At 45.4% G+C, this 25,916-nt stretch overlaps 1 protein-coding gene across 2 annotated transcripts in view; it reads left to right on the top strand.

Moving 5' to 3' along the window:
* The first annotated feature begins 956 nt into the window (after positions 1-956).
* ST3GAL6 (ST3 beta-galactoside alpha-2,3-sialyltransferase 6) overlaps positions 957-25,916 on the top strand; it is a 74,198-nt gene continuing 49,238 nt past the window's right edge. Inside the window, exon 1 of one of the 2 annotated variants that reach the window (XM_039496140.1) lies at positions 957-1,449. The gene's annotated coding sequence lies outside the window, so the exon portion shown is untranslated. The remainder of the gene's footprint in view (positions 1,450-25,916) is intronic. The other variant, XM_039496151.1, reaches the window with a different exon arrangement.

The raw sequence follows: 25,916 nt of genomic DNA, 5'->3' as shown, positions 1-25,916 counted from the left end.
TGGCCCATTGATATACTAGCTACTCACAGGTACATCAGCATATATAGAGCTATTGTGGTTATTGTGTCTAATACTTAACATTTTCAAAGATTTTTAGAAACTTAACCAATCCATACAACACTCTATGAGAAAGGTATCATCTCCATTGTACAGATGGGGAAACAGAGGCTGAGTTAACTGAACTGCCCAAGGTCATAGAGGGAGTCAGTATCAGAGATGGAATTAGAATTCAGGGGTATTGGCTCTTGGGTGTGTATTCAGGCCAGCAGATCAGAGTTCTCTTACCTGTCACTAAAGGTAGAATAGTATCTAAAGAAATAGTTAATTGGCACTAGCTAACTAGCTAATGCTGTGTTTTCATTCCTCTTGGAATGAAATCTTGGAATTAAGTTACTCACACTAACATGATTCTAGGATGCCATAGTGCAGGCTTCAGGACTTTGCCCATCAGAAATAAACTATTTGCATGATAGGAAATAATGACACACAAGAGGGTGGCGAATGGTTTCCTTGCCGTTTTTACAACATTCTACAAGTGAGTCTGGAAGCAAGTGGAACAAGTAGAGGCCTGAAAAATTAATCTTAAATCGCAACCCTTCTGTCATGGAGCTCGATTTTAGTCAAACCCACCTCACTATCAGCTGCTGAAAATGATGTGGTATTCACACTACTAAAAGCGCCTCTTACCTGTATCCATTACCCTATTAAAGAGAGCAAGCGGGTGAGGTAATATATTGTTATTGGACCAAGATTTCGGTGAGAGAGACACACTTTGGCGCTTACACAGAGCTCTTCTTCAGATCTGAAAGCTTGTCTCTCTCACCAACAGAAGTCGGTAGAATAAAAGCTAGTCCCTGCCTCACTTGGGGTCTCTGATATCCTGGGATCCCGAGGGCTGCACTCCCTTCTTACTCACTCTCTCAGTTTAGACTCCAGTCCGCGCCTCATTTACGCAACATCCGCTGGCTGCCTTATTGCAAAGCGATTGACCTGTGCAACGCAGGGTGCTCAAGCGAAAGTTATTTCTGCTCAAAGCCCCGGAAGCCCACGCTGAGACCACCTCCCCCTACGCCTGTCTCGCCAGCTCGGCTCTAGCTTCTGTGGGTGTCCGGCGAGAATAGCGGGGGCGGAGGCGTCCCCTGGCTTGTCTGCGTTTTACCTAACGGGAGACGCGCTCCGAGAAAGCAGCTGTCGTCGCAACATCTGGCAGGAGGCGGGGCCTGCCTCCGGCCACGCTCCCCGGGCTCCTGGACGGCGTCTCCCGCGTTGGGGCACTTGGAAGCAGCTCAGCCCGAGCCAGCCAGCAGCGCCCTCCCACCGCCAGCCCCAGCATGCCGGGGGCGGCGTTCCCAGGCTAACCCCCCACCCCCCGCTTGTTTGCTCCGCCGAGTGGCCCGCGCGGGCTGGGGCCAGTGAGAGGGGCCGGAGTCCAGCAGCCGGGCAGGCACCGTGAGTAAAGCGCCAGCCTTGGGGGCGCTTCGCCGTGCCGCGCTGGGAGGCGAGGCGAGGCGAGGCGGGGCGGGGGGGAGCGCTTGGGGCTGGCCCCCGCGGGCAGAGAGCGGGGTCGGGGCTGCCCCCCGAGGGGGGGCGGGGTTGCAGCTGGCCCCGGCGCTGCACTGCGGGCGGGCAGCTGCTGGGTCCGGTGGAGGAAGCTGCGCCCCCGGGAGGCCGCGGGCAGTGGCGGTCTGGTTGCCGGGGGCTGGGAGCGGAGCGGGACAGGGGCGGTGTGAACGCGGCTGGGTTCCCCAGCGCCCTGGCGAGGCAGCCCGCGCTGTAGCGCAGGGAGCCAGAGGCGCGCCCCAGGCAGGCTGGCCCGCGGGGCGCGTTTCGGAGGCGAAGGGGCCAGGCGCTGCTCCGAGCCGGCGATGGGAGCGGAGAGGAAGGCACGTGACGGGGTGAAGAAGCGGCGGGTGGTGTGTCCCCCGGCGCTGCCCGGACCCCTCCGTGGGGCCGTGTGTGTGTGTCCTGCTTCCCCGCGCTGGCCCCTTTCCTGGCATGAATTCGGTTCCCCGGGCAGCGGTGTGAACGGGGGCCGCGAACCGGTACTGGGAGGCGGAGTGGGATTGGTAGCGCCGCGTTCGGAGCTGCGGGAGAGCGGCGCGGGGCGGGGGGGCCTTCTCGCGCTTGCTTCCAAATCCTCCTCATGCCTGCCGAAAAGATCGCCTCTGGGTCCGTAATGGGAGCTCCGGAGGCGTTGCCTTTTTCCCTCTGATTTCTGGGAGCAGGAAACACCAAGGCACAGTCCGACTGTTTTTGTGAAAAAAATCAAGTAGCAATCGCAAGGAGTAACACCACTTAGCGCACTTTCGTTAGTACAGGTATTTCCTCTCCTGCCAGCTGATCCATGTGGTAGATATGTCTACCTGCCGTGCACATTTGTTTGCCAAATTTCAAGTCTGAAGAGCTATAAGCTGAGAGGACCTGTATTTAGCATGAAAAATCTGAAAAAAAATGTCTGTCTCTTGTTCTTCTTTGGAAAAACCCACGTAGATGGGAAAACCCTTTACAGCAAACTGATTATAGGCACAGTGCTGTCAAAAGCAGTCTTCAGACAAATCTGAAGACAGATTCTCCCACCCTCACCTCACCCCCTTTTACTCTCTTTCAGTTACAGCAATCCTAGGTGTTAACTTGTAACAATAGTAAATAAAAACATCCTCAAACAGAAGTGATTTTTTAAAAAATTGCGTGCTCCTTGTTACCAAAAGAAGGTGTGGGTTTTTCCCTTACTAAAATATAGTTAACACCAAGTGCATTTTAAAACAAACAATAGTTTACAGGTAATCTTTTGATAGACTGTTTCTTAAGTATTATGCAAAGGAAGCTACTTTTTTGTCACTGAAAAAAAATCTAAGAAAGTTTCTGTTTGTGTGCCAGTATTTGGTGGCTTTGAAGAGTATGATTTGAACAGTGTATTTTGGTTTTGACAGTCAATATTCAGATTATAGCTATTTAAAATTATGAGCCCAATCCTGCAGTCTTTATTCAGGCAAAATTTCCACTGAAATCAGTGGGAGTTTACCTGATTATAGGCCTGAACCAAAACCCACTGAAAGTACTGGGAGTCTTTCCATTTACTTTAATGGAGACTGGACTGGGTACTATCAGCCTAAAAGTTGTAAAATGAAATCCTGATTTCTTCGTACTTTGTCTCTCCCACCTCATGTCAGGTTTGTAATGCACAAAAATATTTGTCTGTTTACATAGTTACAAAGCCATTAGGCAAAGACAATTTTTAGTTGACTGAACATTCAAGACCTAACATTGGGATGAGATTGTTTCTGAAAAGACAGACAGTTGCATTGTAGCTAAACTGAATGGAAATAGTAACCAAAGATGTATATGCATATCACCCTGGAAAACTTCCACAGTATTTGTATTAGATTTCTGATTTGCAATCAAAGGTTATTCCAAGGAGAGTACAAAAATTAGGGATGTGCCATTTATATTTTTTGCTTCTTTATGATGCATGAGAAAAGTCAAAATAGCACTTTTTACCTTTTTGACAGTGCTCAGGTGCCAAAATGTTAACAAGAGCTTCCTCAAAAGTTTTCACATTCTTTAAGGTAGGGGTTCTCAAACATTTTTTGCTGGGCCCCTCTTTGAAAATATTTCACACTGTGATGACCCCCCACCCTGCTCTTGGTACTGGAAATGCTTTTGCGGCATCAGTGCAGATCCCTACAGAGCTAAGTAACTATGGGTATGTTCACACTGGCAGAGTTACATCACCGGCAGTTACAGCGCCGCTCAGAGAGTGCTGAAAGGAAACTGCTGTTGTGTCTTCACACTGTCAGCTGCTTGTGCAATAGCGTGTTCACTTGTGGCACTTTCAGTGGTATTTGGAGTAGTGCACTCTGGGCAGCTGTCCCACAGAGCTTCATCTTCTGCTGCTAAGACTTGTGTGACGATGGAGGGGGTTACGGGACATCCTGGGTCCTGACCCAGTGCCCTATGATGCATGCTTTGCATCCCAGCAATCCCTGTGCTTCCGTCTGCATTTGGCACCATCTTTCAATTGGTTTGAAGCGACAAAGAGTCCTGTGGCACCTTATAGACTAACAGACATGTTGGAGCATGAGCTTTCATGGGTGACATCCACGAAAGCTTATGCTCCAATACATCTGTTAGTCTATAAGGTGCCACAGGACTCTGTTGCTTTTTACAGATCCAGACTAACACAGCTACCCCTCTGATACTTGACTTTCAATTGGTTTGTGTACTGCCTCTTTGATCTGCAGGAATGGATCCTGCACTGTTGACCAATATGCTGCTCACTCTCACTAACACATCAAGAGTGGCAGTGGAGTTATTCCTTAAACTACAAAGGCAATAGGAGTGTGACACTGATCTTGCCACACGTTAGTAGCTATGACATGAGATTGCTTGTGGCATTCGCAGAGGTGCTGACCACAGCGAAATGCTGCTTTTGGGCTCAGGAAACCAGCACTGAGTGGTGGGATCACATTGTGATGCAGCAGTGGCTGCAGAACTTTCAGATGAGGAAAGCCACTTTCGTGGGACTGTGTGATGAGTTCACCCCAGCCATTCGGCACAAGGACATGAGAATGAGAGCTGCCCTGCTGTTGGACAAGTGTGTGGTGATTGCACTATGGAAGCTGGCTACTCCAGACTGCTACTGATCGGTCGCTACACAGCTCGGAGTGGGAAAATCGACGTTGGACTTGTGTTGACGGAAGTGTGCACGGCCATTAATCATATCCTGCTCCAAAAGACCACAACTCTGGGCAACGTGCGTGAAATTGTGGATGGCTTTGCACAAATGGGCTTCCCTAACTGCGGAGGTGCAATAGGTGGCACGCATATTCCAATTCTGGCACCAGACCACCTAGCCACTGAGTACATTAATTGGAAGGGGTATTTCTCTATGGTTCTCCAGGCGCTTGTGGATCACCATGGGTGTTTCACGGACATTAACACATGCTGGTCTGGAAAAGTCCATGACGCATGCATCTTTCAGAACACTGGCTTGTTCAGGAAGCTGCAAGCAGGGACTTTCTTTCTGGACCAGAAGATCACCGGAGGGGAAGTCAAAATGCCCATTGTGATCCTGGGAGACCCTGCCTACTCCTTAATGCTGTGGCTTATGAAGCTGTACATGGGGCACCTTGACAGCAGCAAGGAGCTGTTCATCAACAGGCTGAGCAAGTGCAGAATGACTGTTGAGTGTGCTTTTGGCCATTTAAAGGACTGCTGGTGCTGCCTATGTGGGAGGCTGGACCTGCCAATGACAGTAATCCTATGCTTATAGCCGCGTGCTGTATGCTCATAATATTTGTGAAGGGAAGGATGAAAGCTTCACTCAGGGCTGGACCGCTGAGGCTCAGTGCCTGGAGGCTGAATTTGAACAGCCAGAGACCAGGGCTATTAGAGGGCCACAGCGAGGGGTCATAAGGATCAGGGATGTCTTGAGGCAGCAATTTGAAGCTGAAATCCGCTAATATTTGTTGCTATGCTCGGGAGTGCAGTGCTTGTAATGCTAGGAGGTGATTGTGATTGGTGTAGACAATGCACTGTGAAGGTTTAAGAAAATTGCCTGTCGCTTTGCAAGGCTGTTAGCTTTCAATTAATGGAATAAAGATTGCCTTCAAACCAAAACAATTATTTTATTAAAAAACAATAACCGGAGGAGAGAGACAAACTAAAAAACACATCAGCACTGTGGGGGATGGGGGAAGGGAGGGTCCCAGGAGGAGGTGAGGTCCCGGGATGGCTAAAGATTTGTGTATGTCCAGGTATCATATGCAGCCTTGTCCTTTGGAGTACAATGCAGCTGGTACTGTACTTCAGCAGGGCTAAACTGCAGAGGGACGGGTGTTGAGTGCAGTGGGTACTGGGAGTCTGAAGGGTTGGACTGTGATGGGGCAGGACTGGAATGCAGCACGTAAGACTGGAGCCAGCAGGTTGATAAGAGTGTGTTAGGAGTGTCTGGGGGGCACATGGGAAAGAGTTTTGTGACAGCGGCTTCAGGGGAGGGCAGGCGTGGAGCTGCTTGGTTTGTAGTGGTAGTAGCTCTTGGAGTGTGTTCACTTGGTGCTCCATAATCTTTAAGATCCACTCTGTGGCTTTGTTTTGACCTGCCACGTTCTCCTTTCAGTTCCTTTTCTTGCTGTCCTGCCACTCTTTCAGTTCTTGTTTTTTGGCCGTGGAATGCATCATGACGTCACACAGAAAGTCCTCTTTAGTTTTTCATGGCCGCTTTCTAATTCTGTGCAGCCGTTCAGCCGTCGATAACAAAGAGGTAGGCTGGGCTCCCAAGGTCCTATCTGTGAAGCCCAAATGCAACATTTTTCAGAAGCAGTATCGTTTGCAACACAGAGACCACTGATTCAGTGATTTAAAATGCAGCCACTATTCACATACCTGTCACTAACTGGCTCACCCCAGGCAAGCACACATGAGCCACAGGACCCCCAAAATGGTGAGTAACTTCAGCTTCTGCCCTGGCCCTTATGCAGCTCGCCTGTGTGCAGCAATGGTACCCCCACAGTGACGGCAAAGTTACCCTTAATGGGGCGAGAAACAAAGCAGCTCTACCAAAGAACCTACGGCAGCAGATTGCCAAGTATCTCCTTGAGAGTTTCCTGGAGATCTTTGAGGCAGATTCCCGTGAAGTGAGGGAGTCAATCAACACTCTGTTCCACTTCTCAGACTAGGCATGTGGTGGTACGTGCATCATACAGACACATGCCTGCTTTCTGCAACCCTCCTGCCCCCAACAACTTGCTTCAGCAATTCCCAAAATCAAAGCCACTTACCAGGGGCCTCCTCTCCTGTTTGCGCTTCGCCAAGCTCTGACAGCTGTGACTGGCTAGTCTGCGCCAGGGTCGAGAAGAGCACTTGGCTGCATGCATTTCTGACTTCTAATTCGTCCTCTGCCTCTGAGTCCTCCACCACATCCTCATCCAAGATTTCCTCCTCCTCCTGGCTAGGTCCACTCTCGACTGGCATGCAAACCACTGAAGTAGCCATAGTGGCCTTCGCAGTGGAGGTGGGGTCACCACCGAGTATTGCATCCAGCTCTTCGTAGAACTGGCAGCTCATGGGTGCAGCACCGGAGTGGCTGTTTGCGTCCCGTGCCTTGTGGTAGGCGTTCCGCAGCTCCTTCACTTTGAACCTGCACTGCAGTGTGTCCCGATCATGGCCCCTTTCTTTCATGCATCATGAAATCTGTTTGTAGGTATCATAATTCCTACGCTGGAGCGCAGCTGGGACTGGACAGCCTCCTCTCCGCAAATGCTCATGAGGTCCAGCAGCTCGGTATTGCTCCAAGTGGGGGATTACGTGGTGTGTGGAGCAGGCGTGGCCACCTGGAAAGATGCACTGAGACCACTGCACGTGTCACCGAGCAAACAGGAAAGGGGCTTTCAAAATTCCCAATAAATTTACAGAGTGGGACTCATGGTTGGTCACCTGAGGGCAGTAGAGTTAAAACTGATGACCGGAGAGGTGATAACAGGCATTATGGGACACCTCTCGGAGGCCAATTGCAATGTTGTAATTGACCAGGGTGTTTACACTGGCACCGCACCACTGTAGCCCCAGCGTAGAAAGCTGTACACCTCTCATCGGGGAGTTTTTTTTTTTACAGTGCTGCAACTGTGCAGTTTCTGCACACTAAGTGGCTTGGCAGTGTGTACACGTTGGGAGTTACACTGAAGAAATCTGCTTTACTGCACAGAAACTTGCCAGTGTAGACAAGGCCTGTGCTACCCTTACTTCTGCACTGCTGCAGAGCAGTGGCCAGCTCTGAAGGCAGGGAAAAAGGTGATCTCACAACTTCCCCTACAACAGCCTTGCCAGCCCCCCTTTTGGGTCAATGTTCCCTCTAATTTTTTCCATCCATGTGCGGAATGAGTTTTGTTATGTGCACCAAAGTCGAGGTAATGTGCGGCTGTGCACCATTAGTAGAAACAAAAAGCCTAAATATAATATATATTGTTGTTAGCCAAAAGGGCTCGTTTCCCCCTGGAGCTTACCTAATTACACCAAGGAGGCACGGAGACAGGAAGACGAGTACCACACCCTTTATTGATCGGTCAGCTGAGCGGGTGTTCCTCTCGGCTAGTGCCAGAGAAAGAGACACCCCTTACATGGCCAGATGGGCCTGCCTTTATACCCCGAAACAAACAACTTAGCCTATGTTTGTCTACGTCATTTGGTTGACCTATAGACCCTGTGGATAATTGGGTACGCAGGATACATATATCATTTTGTGGGGGCTACAAGAGACATACAGCTGTTGAGGATACATTTGTCATTCTGAAGGGGACACAAGATACATCCGTTGACCCTTTGTACTAGATACTTTGGATGCATACATGTGAACGCAGCTGCATACACTTGGGGAGCCAACATATACTTGGGGAGCCAAACAAAACTGATAAGCGAAATAGCTGACTTAGGTAGATACACGGCCTTCAGTCTAATGAGTTCTGTAAGCTTTCCAACACAGTTTGGACAAGCATAACATAACTTTGGTTTACTCAGGCCTAATACGGAAAGGCTTCATTAGCACTATGATTTTTCCAACATTGTTAAAAAGTTACCATAGGAATAATTACTCCAGCCAGGACAAGTTAAGCATTTTAGAACTCACTACTGAAAGAATTTAAATTTAAGCATGAGAGAAATAAAATTATGAAATGCACAGACCAGTCAAAAAACTAAAATAACAGCACTCTGAAAGAATAAAATTACAGAGAATATATGTGCGTTGCAGGAAGTACCAAGAAGTAACAAGTATGTGTTGGGAAGTGAGTGTGAAAGAGATGGTGTGTGTGAGAGAGACAGACAGAGACGGAGTGTGTATGCGCACTAGTTGCTGGGGAAGTGTCTGCGAGTCCATGTGCTGTCTCTTTAAGCAGAGAGGCACTCACCAGTCTGAAGGCTTGTTCAGACCACAGCAGTCTAACACCCGAGCCCTGCGCCCGTGCCCCCACTCTGTGGAGATTGGCCGTAGGAGGAGGTGGGGGGAGGAGGACACAAAAAAACCCCATTTCCGCAATAATTCTATTCTTGTCTCGAAACCAGAAGTATTTGCCTTTTAAAAATGCTAGTCAATGAAAACAGTGAGTATGAATTTAAACATTCTCCTTCCTTATATGCACATTAGTGTACAAAAAGCAGGATGTAGAATTGACAGTGTATTTTCATTTTCCAACATAAATAGATGTTGAAGTTCTAAATAATTGGATTAAAAGCTATCACCTCTCTCCACTTGGTTTCACTTCCTTGTTTTCTGTGGTGTCAAAAACATACTAATTCTTTGATTATTCATCATCTTCAAAGGGTAAAGGAGGTATACTTTTTATTGTTTAAAAACAAACAAAAAACCTGTTTTCTCCCCTCCTCCCTCCAAAAGCCTATCGGCTCTTCTTTATACATGGAAAAAAGCAGCAAAAAACAAACAAACTTATAGCTCAGCACTTGATTTAGTCACACAACAGTAATCTGCAATACAAATAGGTACCTTCAGGGCAACATAAATTTTTGTGTATCTGAAAAAATATATAGGTAGTGAGGTGGTGTGGTATATAATATAATGAGAGAAGTTTGAGCAGTTTAGTTTGCAGTGTCTTACCGTATATATTATATAATATTTATATAGTAGTAGTGAGGTACTTAATAATAATGTGATTCCTGCTGGGTACATATCTTCCATCTTAAAAATAAGGGCACATCTTTAATTCCCTTCATTGTATTAAGACAGCTCTTGAAAGGATCAGAGTGGAGGAAAAGCAGCAAAAAACAAACAAACGAAAAAACCCAGCACATGAATTTAATTGCTTTCCTTTGCAGGGTACCCTTAAGTACTGGAATCAAACTGCTTTTTCTCTGTGGTTCTCTAACTTATAGCTCAGCACTTGATTTAGTCACACAACAGTAATCTGCAATACAAATAGGTACCTTCAGGGCAACATAAATTTGTAGCATTCTGTGAAAATATATAGGTAGTGTGAGGTGTGGTCTATATAATGAGAATGTTGAGTGAGCAGTTTGTATTGCAGTGTCACTTACCGTTGCATTTATATAATATTTAAGGACATAGTGTAGTGAGGTACTTAATAATAATGTGATTCCTGCTGGGTACATATCTTCCATCTTAAAAATAAGGGCACATCTTTAATTCCCTTCATTGTATTAAGACAGCTCTTGAAAGGATCAGAGTGGAGGAATGATTAATATTCTGGCTTTAGAAAAAGGTTATCTAGCACGGACAGTAGGTCTGATTCTCACTTACACTAAGTCCCTTTTGCACCATTCTGGCTCCCTTGTTGGTGAGCAGCTGGCATAAGGGCTTCACATTGCCTCTGCTCCCAGCCCGAGAGCAGTTGTGCTATGGATAGTCTCTGCTTCCCAGGATCCAGAGTGGGTTCTGAACAGCTCAATATTAGTAAGAGCAGCCCTGAGGCTACTCTAATTTACCTTTGCATGGGCCCAGAATATGGGGAGCACAAGAGTGCCCCTTTCTCCGTTGTGCCCCAGATTCAGGAATGGAGTAATTGAGAATCAGGACTAACATGAGCTGTTGTAAACTGACAATAAAGAATAAATGGAGGCTATTACTTAAATAGGCACTCTTGGTTTAGAACCAGATTATTACAAAGCAAGTTTCCTGTGTCCTAGTTTGATAAATCCACTTCTCCGTTCACCATTAACCAGTAGAAAACTTTCTTTGGGAAATGGAGTGCTAAGGCCTTCAGTTTCTGCAGAATTCTAACTTTTTTCAAAACTGGAAATTTCTAGTCCTTGTGGGCACAGTGAATGCTTCAAAATGAAAGGGAAATGAGAGAGAGAACTTGTTCTCCTTCCAGCAGCCAGAAAAGGAGATGGAAAGCAGAGAAATGTAAATCTGCTTACATGACTATAGTATCTGAACACCTCACAAACATTAATAGGTTTATCTCTCCAACATTTCAACTAGCCTGAAGGGAGTAAGAGGGACTGAGCCTCTGAGCATGGTTCAGGGAGAGAACCCTGTTAGGAAACTCAGGGTATGTGTACACAGCAATTAACACCCATGGTTGGCCCATGTCAATTAGCTCAGGCTGTGGGGCTGTAAAACTGCAGTGTATTTGTTTGGCCATGCTCTGGGACCCCGTGAGGGGGAAGGCCCCAGAGCCCAGATTCCAGCCCGACACAGAACATATACACCACAAATTTTACAGCCTCACAGGGCAAGCCCAAGTCAGCTGACACGGGACAGTAGTGGGTATTTAATTGCTGTATACAGCTACCCTCAGGGCTTCTCTACACGCAGAATTTGCATGAAATTAACTAAAGGCATGATGTTAAGCCAGTGTAATTTTGGATTTACCTACACGAGTAAAAATGCTGATCTAATGTATAATTAACCTTGACCTTTTTCATAGCATAGATGGAAGTTATCATGTTCAACTTCAGTTTAGCTAGTAGAAGCCTAAAGTTCACCTTCACCTTAACTGAGTTGAAAGTACAGCTTGCCTTATCTACACTAGGATCTGATGATGATACCTATCATGTTGTCAACATACACCTTTAGGTGCCTTAAAGTGGTGTTTAGGTGTCCAAATGTGGGATTTAGATGTCTATCTTCAGGCACCCATATTTTGCAAATTTGGTCCTTCATGTATTTATGCATACCTGTGCATATAAAACAATCCTGTGAACTTTGAAAAGCCCTGTAGCATTACAAAATAGCACATATCTGCCCAGTGCCTCATGTTAAGGTTCACTGGCTCTTGCCCTAACATGATGCATTGGTCAGTTGTGTTATTTTGTAATACTTTATGGCTTTTCAAAGTTTATAAGTTTGCTTTCTGTCTCAAGCTTCTAGAGTAAAAAGCAACATTGAAAGAAATCTTTGAAAAACTGCACTATATAACAAAACAAAAAGCCATTTACCTGTAGGTTTCATGCTCTAATGGAGTTCTGTGATGTCTGCAATATTAACAGCATACCGAAGAGGGTGGGAGGTCACAGTGGAGATGGAACTGGAGTAGCTGTGATGGGAAATAAAGGGCTGAGGTCTTGGGAAGCAAAGAGGAGATGTTTTTAGGTGATACAATAGAACCTATTTACAGTGAATTCTGATAGAGCAGGACTGCGTTCTTATGCTGAAGTGGAATTAAAGTGGCCCACATTGTAATGTGCCAGCTACAATTCTGGTTAGACTGATCCTTGCCTTACAATGAAGCTTTTCTGAGGAAAAGTAAATGTGTTATAAGAGGGTTCCACTGTAACGCCTTGACTTGCCAGAGTATGGCCCACATCTTGCCTCAAGGTCCACGTGTCATGCTCTCATTGACTTCAATTGGAGTTACATGTGCATGCATCCAAGGGAAGAATTTGGCACTCAGTGAAGGCTTCCCATTTGCGGAAAAGACTGTCTAGAAACATTACAGGCATTGAATAAAACAAGCATCAGTTATTAAGAATTTATGGGAAATGCAAAACTATATTTAATATTTGTAAAATACTAAGTTCAAAAACTTACTAGCAGAAAAAACATTTTGAGAGTTATTCTTTTGTCTATCCAATGCAAAGTGGCTTTGGCTGAGAAAATAGAGAACTAAGTTGATACTAACAATTGGTAATCGGATATAACACAAGTCACTGCAAATTATCATATGAGGCAAATCCTAAACCCAGCATACAGCCTCAGTAGTTAGTTTAGTACATGGGTGCTGCTTTGATATAGGTGTGTTAATTGATCCACAACAACAGTAGTACAATCAGTTTGTACACACACAAAGTGATTGTGTTGCTCTGTATTAGTAGCCACACAGCACAGAGCTGTTTTGCACTGACATCTGACAATATTCTGCTCAGACATCTCAGGGTCCATTGCTCATCCACAGTGGTATATGAATTGTGGACATTTTTACCTCAGCATTGTGGGATTCCTACTACAAGGCAATGGAATGAGAGTTTTGGTGTCAAACTCACTATTCTTCTATGAGCCAGCGCCTACAGGCAGCATGGGGGAAGCGTGGATCCCTGCAATCCTCACGATCATGAATGTAAACCAGCTGTTGTGAAGGTATGTAAAGCTGTGCAATGGCTACAGAACAAGACCAGGAAGAACAGCAGAGGAGGATGAAGAGGCTGAAAGCAATCAGTCACTTCTCCTACATCTCTTTCTGAAACAGCTTCACACAGAGTAGTGCTGCTTTTGGGCTCCCGCAATGAGTGATGGCTGATGGGACAGGATAGTGCTGCAGACCTGGGATTACCAGTGGCAGAACTTCAGGATGTGAAAAGCCACTTTCTTTGAGCTCTGACCCAGGATCTGTACCAGTGAACCACCAACATTCTTTGCCCCCACCAAGGGGTGGAGGTGGAGCAGCTGTCTGCTGAGTTTGAACAGCCAGATACAAGGGCTGTTAGAGCTCAGCATGGAGCTATACAGTTCAGGGAGGCTTTGAAAGACCATTCTGATAGTGAGCCAGAATAGTGTGTGGTGTTGTAGTGTGCTCTATGTGGGGCATCTCTTTTGTGGCCTGGTAGGAATCTTGTAGTGATTGCTGTACATGTAGGAATAAAGCATTGCCAATGGTACTGTTATTTTTGATTGTCAATGATCTGATGAGTTGTGTGACATTGTGCAGTAACAGGTAATTGGTTGCTTTCAGAACTGCTGAGCGCTCACTACCATGTATTGCAAACTAATAAAGATGAATTATATCCCAAATAATAAAATTTTATTCTGTAATAAAATCAGTGCAAAAAAACCTATGCAATTTTAAAACAAATACATTAAAAACTTAATAAAGTAAGAGAACAGACCTTATGAAGTGAAAAGAACATTTGTGTCTATTTCAGCTGCACATACACCAGCCATGGCTTTTACATGTCTGCGTATGTGAAGCTGTGATTGTCTTTAATGTCTCCCGGGGTGGAGTGGTAGGGATTATGCAGCGACCCCATATGCCATGTGGAATGTGTGTGTGTGTGTGTGTGTGTGTGTGTGTGTGTGTGTGTGTGGGAGGGTGGGGGGGACATATAGGGAGGTTGTGATACTGAATTCTCGATGCACGGCAGAGGGAAGTGAGCCCCACATCATTGAACCTGTAGATCCACCAGAGTCTGCAGCATCTGTGTTTGCTGCCTGAGAATCCCTATTATGTCCTGGTGCATCTCCTTTTTATTTTCCTGCACCTTTCTCTTCTCTACACTTTCCTTCTCCAGACTGTCCTCGTTGTTCATTCTCCAGGCCCTGTCCTCACGGTTTGATGCAGCACTGGCTTGCAGGATTTTGCTGAATGTGTCAACCTGAGTCCTCTTTTCTCCTTTTTATCTGGCTCAGATGTTCCGTGGATATGAAGGGAGAGACCCAGAAGGCCACAGCAGCTGCAGATAAAACACTACACATGTATCGTGGTCAGTGCATTCGCTATAGAAAGAGAAACTTAAGATGCTGAACTTATGACCCTTGCTCCCCAAAAGTTTTAAGCAGTCCATTCTCACTTTCGCTTGGAATTGCTTGTGCATGGTGGCAGTCACAGCACCAGCCAGGATGCGTGTGACCTGCTGGAGGGGAGGGGAAATGAGAAGGGAATTTCTCACCTGCATGCTTCTAGTTGTATAGGACAATGGCACTGAGTATTGGCACTGTTTTCTATAGGAAGTGGTCATTTTAGCTCATATCTCACTCCTGAGGTTAACAAAGGCAGAGAAAGCACACACAGCTGCTGCTAGCATCCTGAAGCCACCTGGGCCCAAATACTGCTAGCCTCTTTACTGCAATGGTGGTTGCCAAAGTTATTGCTGAGTGGCGCCTGAAAGTGTCCTACCACGGAGGAAGAAATAACTGTGGGCCCCTTGCTGAATGAGGGAGGGAACCTAGTGACAGAGGATGTGGAGAAAGCTAGTGTACTCAATGCTTTTTTTGCCTCTGTCTTCACAGACAAGGTCAGCTCCCAGACAGCTGCACTCTGCAGCACGGTATGGGGAGGAGGTGACCAGCTCTCTGTGGAGAAAGAAGTAGTTCGGGGCTATTTAGAAAAGCTGGACGAGCACAAGTCCATGGGGCCGGATACACTGCATCCGAGGGTGCTAAAGGAGTTGGCCGATGAGATTGCAGAGCCATTGGCCATTATCTTTGAAAAATCATGGCGATCAGGGGAGGTCCCAGATGACTGGAAAAAAGCTAATGTAGTGCTCATCTTTAAAAAAGGGAAGAAGGAAGATCCAGGGAACTACAGGCCAGTCAGTCTCACCTCAGTCCGTGGAAAAATCATGGAACAGGTCCTCAAGGAATCAATTCTGAACCACTTAAAGGAGGGGAAAGTGATCAGGAACAGTCAGCATGGATTCACCAAGGGCAAGTCATGCCTGACTAACCTAATTGCCTTCTATGATGAGATAACCGGCCCTGTGGATGAGGGGAAAGCAGTGGATGTGCTATTTCTGGACTTTAGCAAAGCTTTTGATACAGTCTCCCACAGTATTCTTGCCAGCAAGTTAAAGAAGTCTGGGCTGGATGAATGGACGGTAAGGTGGATAGAAAACTGGCTAGATGGTCGGGCTCAACAGGTAGTGATCAATGGTTCCATGTCTAGTTGGAAGCCGGTATCAAGTGGAGTGCCCCAAGGATTGGTGCTGGGGCCGGTTTTGTTCAATATCTTCATTAACGATCTGGAGGATGGTGTGGACTGCACCCTTAGCAAGTTTGCAGATGACACTAAACTGGGAGGAGTGGTTGATACGCTGGAGGGTAGGGATAGGATACAGAGGGACCTAGACAAATTAGAGGATTGGGCCAAAAGAAATATGATGAGGTTCAACAAGGACAAGTGCAGAGTCCTGCACTTAGGACGGAAGAATCCCATGCACTGCTACAGACTAGGGACCGAATGGCTGGGCAGCAGTTCTGCAGAAAAGGACCTAGGGGTTATGGTGGACGAAAAGCTGAATATGAGTCAACAGTGTGCCCTTGTTGCCAAGAAGGCTAATGGCATTTTGGGTTGTATAAGTAGGGGCATTTCCAGCAGATCGAGGGATGTGATCATTCCCCTCTATTCAGCACTGGTGAGGCCTCATTTGGAGTACTGTGTCCAGTTTTGGGCCCCACACTACAAGAAGGATGTGGATAAATTGGAGAGAGTCCAGCGGAGGGTAACAAAAATGATTAGGGGGCTGGAGCACATGACTCATGAGGAGAGGCTGAGAGAACTGGGATTGTTTAGTCTGCAGAAGAGAAGAAGGAGGGGGGATTTGATAGCTGCTTTCAACTACCTGAAAGGGGGTTCTAAAGAGGATGGATCTAGACTGTTCTCAGTGGTAGAAGATGACAGAGCAAGGAGTAATGGTCTCAAGTTGCAGAGGGGGAGGTTTAGGTTGGACATTAGGAAAAACATTTTCACTAGTAGGGTGGTGAAGAACTGGACTGGGTTCCCTAGGGAGGTGGTGGAATCTCCATCCTTAGAGGTTTTTAAGGCCCGGCTTGACAAAGCCCTGGCTGGGATGATTTAGCTGGGTTTGGTCCTGCTTTGAGCAGGGGGTTGGACTAGATGACCTCCTGAGGCCCCTTCCAACCCTGAAATTCTATGATTCTATAAGGCTGCGACCCCTAGAAACCTTCGGGAGAGGATTGCAGAGTACCTCCAGGGAAGTTTCATCAAAATCTTTCAGGAGGATTCAAAGGATGTTCCTGTGTACATAAATAAACAGCTCCACACAAACCCTCTTCCCCACCTAGCTCTCAAGGGGAAGGAAAAGCAGATATAATACTCTACCTCTTTTGGTTGTACCATTACCTCTTCTAGCAGCAAATTAATGTAAAGTCAAAAGATGGTGTCCTGCTACTCTAGGAAGAGGGGCATCCCTTTAATTAAAAATTTGTATACACACTTCCCCGAGGTTCCTACCCCTGCATCAGGCTCACCTGTGCTCAACTGGCTGAACTGCAGTGGAATCAAAAACAGGTCCTGGCCCACTGCGCAACTGGATCCCCTGGTCACCTGTCCCCCATACTCCTCCTTTTCTTCCTCATATACCACCACCTCCTCCTGGCTGTTCACGGCACGGGCTTGTGACTTGAGCACCGTGATGCTTTTTTGTGGGTAGGGAGGTCTCTGCCAGGACTGGCACGCAGCTCTTTGTAAAAGCAGCAGGTCTGCAGCTTGACACCAGATTGATTGTTGACCTCCTTGGCCTTCTGGTATGCCTGCCACAGCTCCTTGGCTTTCACGTGGCCCTGCTGCTGGTCCCTGTCATAGCCCTTCTGCATCCCCTGAACAATCTGCTCTTAGATGTCTAAATTTTATGGTTGGATTGGAGCTGTGCTTGCAAAGCCTCTTCTTCCCGCAGGCCCAAGAGAGCCAATATCTCCTGTCTACTCCAGGCAGGAGCACGTCTGGAGCATGTAGCCAGAATGGTCAGCTGGGCAGTTGCACTCAACAATGGAGAGCCACTAGATGTGCTTGCCAAGCCAGGTAATTAGGAAAAAGGAATTTCAAAAATCTGTAGGACTTGAAAGGGGTCTCTGTGATCCCTGGCATCAAAGTTCACAGTAGTGACCAGAATAGTCAGTCTGGGGCATTGTGGGACAGCTGCTGGAGGACAGTTAGGGTTGACATAACTAATGCAGTGTCTGCACTCTCACTGCATTCACCTAAGTATATAGACTGTGGCTCTACCCCACTTGGGGAGGTGGTGGTGTTAAGTTGGTGTAATGAGGCACTTATGTCGGTGGGAGACAGATTGAAGTGTAGACACATGCACAACTAGGTCGACATAAACTGCCTTAATTTGACCTAACTTTGTAGTGCTGACCAGGCCAAATACAGTAGCAGTGTGAGGAAGTTCAGGTGTGGTTTTTTTCCTCCCTTTTTAGTTTTCATGTTTTGTCATTGTGGTTTGATTTCATTTTTCAATCTAAAGGGACAAAATGATACTCTTAATACTCAGTTCTTTTCACTGACAGATTTGTGAACATCTTTAATTAGAAAATTGTGTGTTCCCCATCATTTTGTATTGAAAGTTGATTATCGATGAACCCTATCCTATGATTATTTTTTGAAAATAATATGAGTCAGATTACGTCTACACTGCAAGACAAGGAAGTGGTTCCCCTGCGGGTGAGAACATACTCGCTGTAGAGCAATGAGAGCTAGTGCGAGTGTAAATAGCAGTGCAGCCATGATTGCATGTGCAGTGGCGGCACAAATTACCTGTGCTGAGTATATCCCCACTGGTTTGAGGAGTGTTCACGGCTAAGTCATGCCTCTGCTGCGGCTGATCATGCTACTGCGAGTACACTATTATTTATACTCGTGTGAGCTTTCATCAAGCAACAGCGAGTATGTGTACTCAAGCAGTGGAATCACATCCTTTAGCTCGTAGTGTAGACATTGCCTAAGGGGCAAAAAGATTTTAACACTGATCATTTACAGGTATAAACTTATTGCTGCCTTCCCCCTACAATGTAGGTTTGCCAACTTAAGAGGGCTAAATATAGTGCTGGCATCATCAATTTTTTTTAGAGTCAGATTTGCAACTATGCTGTGTATTTACTAGCTCTTGAAATTTTCAGCTTTGCTTTGCATTATTGGACACATTCATTTGCCAATAATAAATAATGTTTAAAAAAACCCACAGCATTCCAGGGATCACTTGCAATTTTGCAAATAACTTTCTGTTGTATATAACAACTCGTTGATAGTTTGAAAGTCGGTATATTTTTCCAACACCTTTGTTTGCATACACTGACTTATGTATTACAGCATTTCTCACTAGTGCCTAGCTTTTGCAGTGTGTGTTTTGTTTTAAAGAAAAAGATCAGTGAATGTAGTATTACTGGGAAAATCAAACCACGTATATAGACAATTGTATGAGCTTTGCAAACATACATAATATTTAAAATGCAAAAGATTTGAGCCCTTCAAGCTTGACACTGCCCTTGTTACAGGTTTGGATTTAGCTTCCTCACAGTGACTAGATGCAATCATAGTCCTACTTTTAATTTTCAAAATCAGAAAGCAGTGTGAATTTAGAATCAGAAAGGTGTTGGGCTGACAGTCCTGAAGCTTAAAGTCTTCCGTGTTATCCAAAGAATAGAGCACAGGCAGCTGCAGTGCAAGCTTCCTTCATGCTGACCTGCAACTTTTACCTTAATTCTGACTTGGAAGGGACACTGCTGGTGAAGAGAATAGATCAGCTTCCAGGACTAATTAATAAGTGTGGGGAAATTTGATGACTTCCCCCCCAAAAAAACTTAGCTTTGCATTTTTTACCAGTCATGCTTTGCGAATACTGAGCGTCCTAGTCCTCCCTCCTCCCACACCTAGCCAGACACCACAGACTGGCTCATGAAGTCCATTTCTAGGTTGAAATTTTGCTCTGAAGGACTTAAGACAGTTGCTTTTGGCAACTTTGGCTTATGGAGAGAAGATGTGGAGCAACATAGCAGTCTCACACCCACATTTATAATACATACACACAAAAGGTTAGTAGGGATTGAGGTCACCAGGCATACATGCGTGCTGCCTCCAAAGCCTGTATTAGGTCCTGTGTTTCCAAGGTCCTCAACCCCATGATCTTGCAAGGCCAGAAACACCAAAGCATTAACAGTTGCAAGGGGAAGGGGAGCTGCTGCCCCATATTTCTGTTGGTTGTGAACCAGATGAGTCTCTCATGGTGCTTTGGGGCTGTCCTCCTGGATCATGGTGTGGGTCCTGGAGCACCAGAAGTTTGGGTTGCTCAGTGGAAGGCAGGTTGTCCCTCTGCTGCATAATTAGAGATGAATGTTCTGCAACTGTTAATAAGAGAGGGCTGTTGAACCACACAAGTTCAAAATGTGAAAAAGGAACACCTTTAATCTGGTATAGTTGCAGCCATTTTAATCAGTACAATTTTTGTTCGCACAAAGTTTTTGAAATATTGTAAACTTGGTTGCATTCCATAAACTGTGAACCAGGAATGTTTTGGTGGAAAGATCATTTTGTTGCATCCTTACTATTCAGTCTTTGCCCTGCCTACTGGGACTGCCAAAGGAAAGAACAATTGTATAGGTGATGCTTTATTATTATTATTTTATACGTAGACAGCTGTTCATTAGGAGTTGCCGAGCCTGCTCACCCCTTCCACCAAAACCAACCAGATTATCTCCAGATAGTAACAACTTTTGGTCACTATTATCCCAGCCAGGAGTTGAACCAGTGAACTAAATTTAAAGTGTTCTGTGTCATTGGGGTGTCAGACATGTCCCATCCAGTGAATGCTGCTACCAGTACTATTTCTGTAGACCACAGGGCATGTCCAGATTCTGCAGTCTCCGTTTTTTGTTTTTCTTTTTTGAAATAAGTTTCTAGCCCTTGTGATTGCAAAAAAAACCTTCTAAACATGAACCAGGGGTAAACTGATGCAATGTTAACTCCGGGAGTATGCAGACAGGCTGAAACAATGGCTCAGAGAGGTGTGAACAGTGCAATCCCCTAGTAGCCCTGCTGGAGTATCAACCACAATGGTGACACTTTAATGTCAACAGTAACTATGACAGGGGTTGGCAACTTTCAGAAGTGCTGTGCCGAGTCTTCATTTATTCACTCCAATTTAAGGTTTTGCGTGCCAGTAATACATTTTAACATTTTTAGAAGGGCTCTTTTTATAAGTCTACAATAGATAACTAAACTAGTGTTGTATGTAAAGTAAATAAGTTTTTTTAAAATGTTTTAAGAAGCTTCATTTAAAATTAAATTAAAATGCAGAGCCCCCCGGGCTGGTGGCCAGGACCTGGGCAGTGTGAGTGCCACTGAAAATCGGCTCGTGTGCTGCAGGTTGCCTACCCCTGAACTGTGATGTTGATGATCCTTTTGTGGATGAAATAGGAAAAGGGTTGAAGAGAAGCCCAGGAGGTAGACTTTGGGAATTGCTGCAGGGAAGGAAATGTAGAAGGAAGAACAATGGAAAGATGTAAAGACAAGGAATAGGGAGAGAAATTGAGGAAGGGGAAAGAAGAGAAACAAAGGGCACAAATAGTAGCGATCCAAAGTTGGGGGAGTGAGGGGCATGGTGGGTCATATTCTTCCACTGATTGATATTGAATATGATAATAAAGTACTAAATAGGTAATAGTAAATACAAGTTTAGTTACTGCATAAAAGCCAGGTTCTATCCTCCATCTTTGTGCAAACCTCCTATTGACATCACTGGGCAATGTTGTGGATGAAGAGAGCTATGAAGTCCTACATTTATGTCCTGGCCCGCAGACCAGAACTAAAAATGGAATTCAGCTCTCTCCGCCAAGTAAATTTGCTACTCTGGAGTCCTGTGTTCTATTGTAGGCTTCATGAACTATCCAGCCCCACATCAAGAAGCAGTCTTAAAATAAGAGAAGGGCATTGTATGCAGTTAGGATGTGGATTTCCTCATGCAGGAAAGAACTGAATGGTTGCTTTCTTTAACTTAAATGGCATGTAGAACTCAAATAGCAGTCACAAGCAGAATTTCGCCACTGTTCCCGGAACTGTCAACGGCCGTGACCTTATTCCCTGTGTAGCATTATTTTTAGTTAGGATCCCTTTTCCTTTACCACAATAGTGCTAAATACCAACTCTCTATATACCGAATGTATTGTTTCCTTAACGTGTTCTTCCTAACACACTTCTAGTCCAGCCAGTTCAAAAGAATATGAAAGCTGTCCCTGTATAAACTTAGACTGTAAGTTCCCCAAAGTGCTTGGCAGAATTTTATATAAAATGTCAATGTATAATATTAATGTTTATTTTTAAGCATTTTTTTCAGATTTTTATCTATCAAAATTTTCACAGTTGTAGGAAATTATGGGGACAGGTCAGACAATGAAGGGGGTCAGACTTATTATTTAATGACAGGAGACACTGAGATTCAAAAAGTTAAAGCTTTACAATCATTAAAACACAAATTGTCAACACTGCATGTCAAAATATACAAATTAAATATCCTTAAATCAAACTCAAATAGGTTCTTAAGCAGCACTGCACCAGGAGGGCTTCTGAAATCGGAAGGCTAAGAGGATTTTTTTTAGCTGGGTGTATTGCAATCCCATATAGATTAGACTGGCTGTATGTTAGATCAAGCTGTTAAGGAAGTAACAGTGAATAGAGGGCCTCATGTCTTTCTTCCAGAAGCCCACAAATGGAATCCAGTTTTCATCCAACCTAAAGGAACTGGTCATTTTACCAATTTCCTCCAAATACTTGAAGATTAAGGGGAAAATGTCAAGGTAATCCTCTTTGACCCTTATTTAGTCATGGAAAATGCCATCAGGGTTTCCCACCCAGGAGCTGTCAACTCATTACAATTTGGTGACTCTCCCCATCATCCTTCAACTCCCAACCCTGGAGGTAGCTAATTTATATCAGGAAAGTCTGGAATGGAATAAATATAATTACAGATACATATGCCTTAATAATAATTCAAAGGGGCTGTTGTGTTGAAAAATTATCCATGTGTATCCTCTAGCTGTGAGGATCGTGTCTTCCCTCATCATCAAACACACACAAGAAAACATGGATCCAATCTGGCATTATAGTTATGGTTGAACTAGTGTTGTTATGCTTTGTAGCTCCCACACTGTCAAGGAGAGGCCATCTCATTGTCTCCCAGAGTGGTTGAACAAAGTTAGTTGCAAGAAGACTGGGGTAAGCAAGGACACAATTTCAGTGACTCCTATTTAATAGCATCTTTAAAACTTGTAATTTATTGGTGTTTAATCTTCATTAAAGAAAGGATAGTTACAAGTTGGAATGCCCCCATGAGTTTTTGGAATCTTGGAAATTTGGCGGTGGACAGCACTCTCTCCCTTAGTAGTAGTAGTAATAACAAGATTTAAAAACAAATCTATTTATTCCCCACCCAAAATGTAAAAATAGTATACTAGCTATTCCGTTTCAAGTTGTTTTATGTTTACTAGCTGACACTATATGAGCACAAAGCAACCATACACTCTCAGTCAGAATGACCTTTAATTTATATTAACACAGGGGTAGGCAACCTATGGCACATGTACCGAAAGCGGCACGTGAGCTGATTTTTTCAGTGGCACTCACACTGCGCTGGTTCCTGGCCACTGGTCCAGGGGGACTCTGCATTTTAATTTAATTTTAAATGAAGCTTCTTAAACATTTAAAAAACCTTATTTACTTTACATACAACAATAGTTTAGTTATATAGACCTATAGAAAGAGAGCTTCTAAAAACGTTAAAATGTATTACTGGCATGCGAAACCTTAAATTAGAGTGAATGAATGAAGACTCGGCACAGCACTTCTGAAAGGTTGCCGACCGCTGAATTAGAGTGAATAAATGAAGACTTGGCATACCACTTCTGAAAGGTTGCTGACCCCTGTATTAACAGAACAAAAGCAAGGTCTCCATGAGACAAAGCACGTAGTATGTATATGCTCTGGAGCTGCAGCAGGGAGGGAGACTTCTCTTCCACACTACCAGGTGTCCCCCTCCGCCACTGTAACTCGCCTGTTATGTTGACTTAGTAAATCCAAATGGATGAGCGGCGTAAGGCTTTGGTCTATGTAATTCGGGCAAAGCAGTGTCTGTGTAGACACTGCCTTACTTGTAGGGTGCCTGTTTTGAAATGGGGTGTGGGGATGTTCCAGCTATGAGCCCCAGCATTGCTGACAGCTTGAGCCTCACAGACAGGCACTAAGAGCCTGGGCTGTGGGCTCCCTGCAGAGCTCCCAGCTAGAGCCCAACTTCCACCTGGGCTCTCAGCCGCCCACACTGCCCCTCTTAAGTCGGTGCAAGCACTCCTGGTGAGGACGCGCACCACCAACAGACGGAGGGTAGTGTGGCTATGAAAAACCATAGTAATTACTATGTTAGGATGACTTAATTGTGCAGTGTAGACATGGCCTGAGAGTTGGAAGGGTGCCTGAACTGCTGGGATGGACCTTGTGTCTTGCTCTAGAGGTCATTATTTAGGAGCTTAGGGTCATACAACACTGTGGCATGTTGTGAATATGTAGGTTTGGGGGCAATTGGTTGTATGGGTTTTCTTCACTCAATTCATATAGCTGTGAGTAAAGATGCACAATCCAAGAAACAATACTGTGCAAAGTGTAAGCCAGAATCCAGATGGTTAGTGTCAGGTCTGTTGTTTTTGCTTTTCTATCTTATGAGGGAGAGGTGCCAACAGACAAGTAGCCCATTTAACCATTGATCTTGCATGAAAGGACAAAGTGTTAAACCATCCCTGATTTGATTAGGAATGAGCCCCTGCATGGTTTGTTTTCTTGAAAGGTGTTGATGGGCCAAGGAGGGAGACAGTCTTCTAAGGGTATGGCTACACTTGCAGATGTAGAGTGCTGTGAGTTAAACCAGCCCTCGGAGAGCGCAGTAGGGAAAGCACTGCAGTGTGTCCACACTGGCGTGGTCACTTTTGCGGCACTTGCAGCAACATTGGGAGCAGTGCATTATAGGTAGCTATCCCACAGAGCACCTCTTCCCATTCTGGCGGTGTGGCTTGTGGGAAGAGGGTGGGGGGAGGGGCATTGGTTTGCATCCCAACAAATCCTGTGCTTCTGTCCACATTTGGCGCCATCTTTCAACAATTTTTGTACTGCGTGCTCTGTCTTCCCTTTCGGTTTGCGGGAATGGAGCCCGAACTTCTGAGGAATATGCTGACGAGTCTTGCCAGCACGTCACGTTTGGCAGTCAAGTTACTCCTTAAGATCCAAACTGACAGTGAGGACTCTGACGATGATATCAACTTGAGTAACGCGTATGACACGAGATTGCTTGTGGCATTCATGGACATGCTCACCACTGTTGAACGCCGCTTTTGGGCTCAGGAAACAAGCACTGAGTGGTGGGATCACATTGTCCTGCAAGTCTGGAATGACGAGCAGTGGCTGCAGAACTTTCGGATGAGAAAAGCCACTCTCATGGGACTGTGTGATGAGCTCGCCCCCACCCTGCAGCTCAAGGACATCGTGGGGGCAGCACCAGAGCAACTGTTTGCCTTATGGGCTTTGCAGTAGGCATTCCGCAGCTCTTTCACTTTAACCCCGGTCATGGCCCATTTCCATCATATCCCTTGATATCTGTCTGAAGGTATCGTAATTCCTACGGCTGGAGTGCAGCTGGGTCTGGACAGCTTCCTCCTCCCAAACACTGATGAGGTCCAGCACCTCACCATTGCTTCATACTGGGGATTGCCTGGCGTGTGGAGGCATGGTCACTTGTAAAGATTCGCTGAGAGCACTCCACGCCTTGCTGAGCAAACAGGAAGGGGATTTTCAAAATTCCCAGAGAATTTAAAGGGCAGATCTGACCACTGGTCACCTGAGGGCAGTGCAGTAGAGTTCAAAGTGATGGTCAGAGTGGCTGGAACAGGCATTGTGGGACACTTCTGGAGGTCAATCGGAGCGCATTAACAGACCAGGGCGTCCACACTGGCGCTGCGGCACTCCAGCGGGGGCACATCAAACATTATTCCACTCGCCGAGGTGGAGTATCAGGAGCGCTCTAGCTGCGGAGTCAGAGCGCTCTACGTGCCTTGCCAGTGTGGACGTGTAGTGAGTTAGAGCACATAGGGCTGCTTTAATACGCTCTTAACTCACAAGTGTAGCCATGACCTAAGATGAGAAGGTCCTAGTGTTAAGACTCTGTGCTCTCTCTTTGACACAAGGTCTTGGAACACTGGGCAAATTCAAGAAGACTGGAAGAAAACTGATATTTTGCCAATAATTGGAAAAGTGTAAAAGGGATGCCCTGGTAATTATGGAACTGTTTGACAATGATAACAGGCAAGATAATGGAGTATCTGATACTGGATTTGATTAATAAAGAATTAAAGGAGTGTAATGTAATTAATACCAGTCAATGCAGAGTTAAGGAAAACACATCTTTTCAATTACATATTTTTTTTCAATGAGATTAGACGTTTGGTTGATAAAGGTAATATTGTT

Source organism: Mauremys reevesii, linkage group 1 (genome assembly GCF_016161935.1).
Source record: "Mauremys reevesii isolate NIE-2019 linkage group 1, ASM1616193v1, whole genome shotgun sequence".
In the NCBI taxonomy this organism is placed as follows: Eukaryota; Metazoa; Chordata; order Testudines; family Geoemydidae; genus Mauremys; species Mauremys reevesii.
This window is presented reverse-complemented; position numbering and strand designations above follow the sequence as displayed.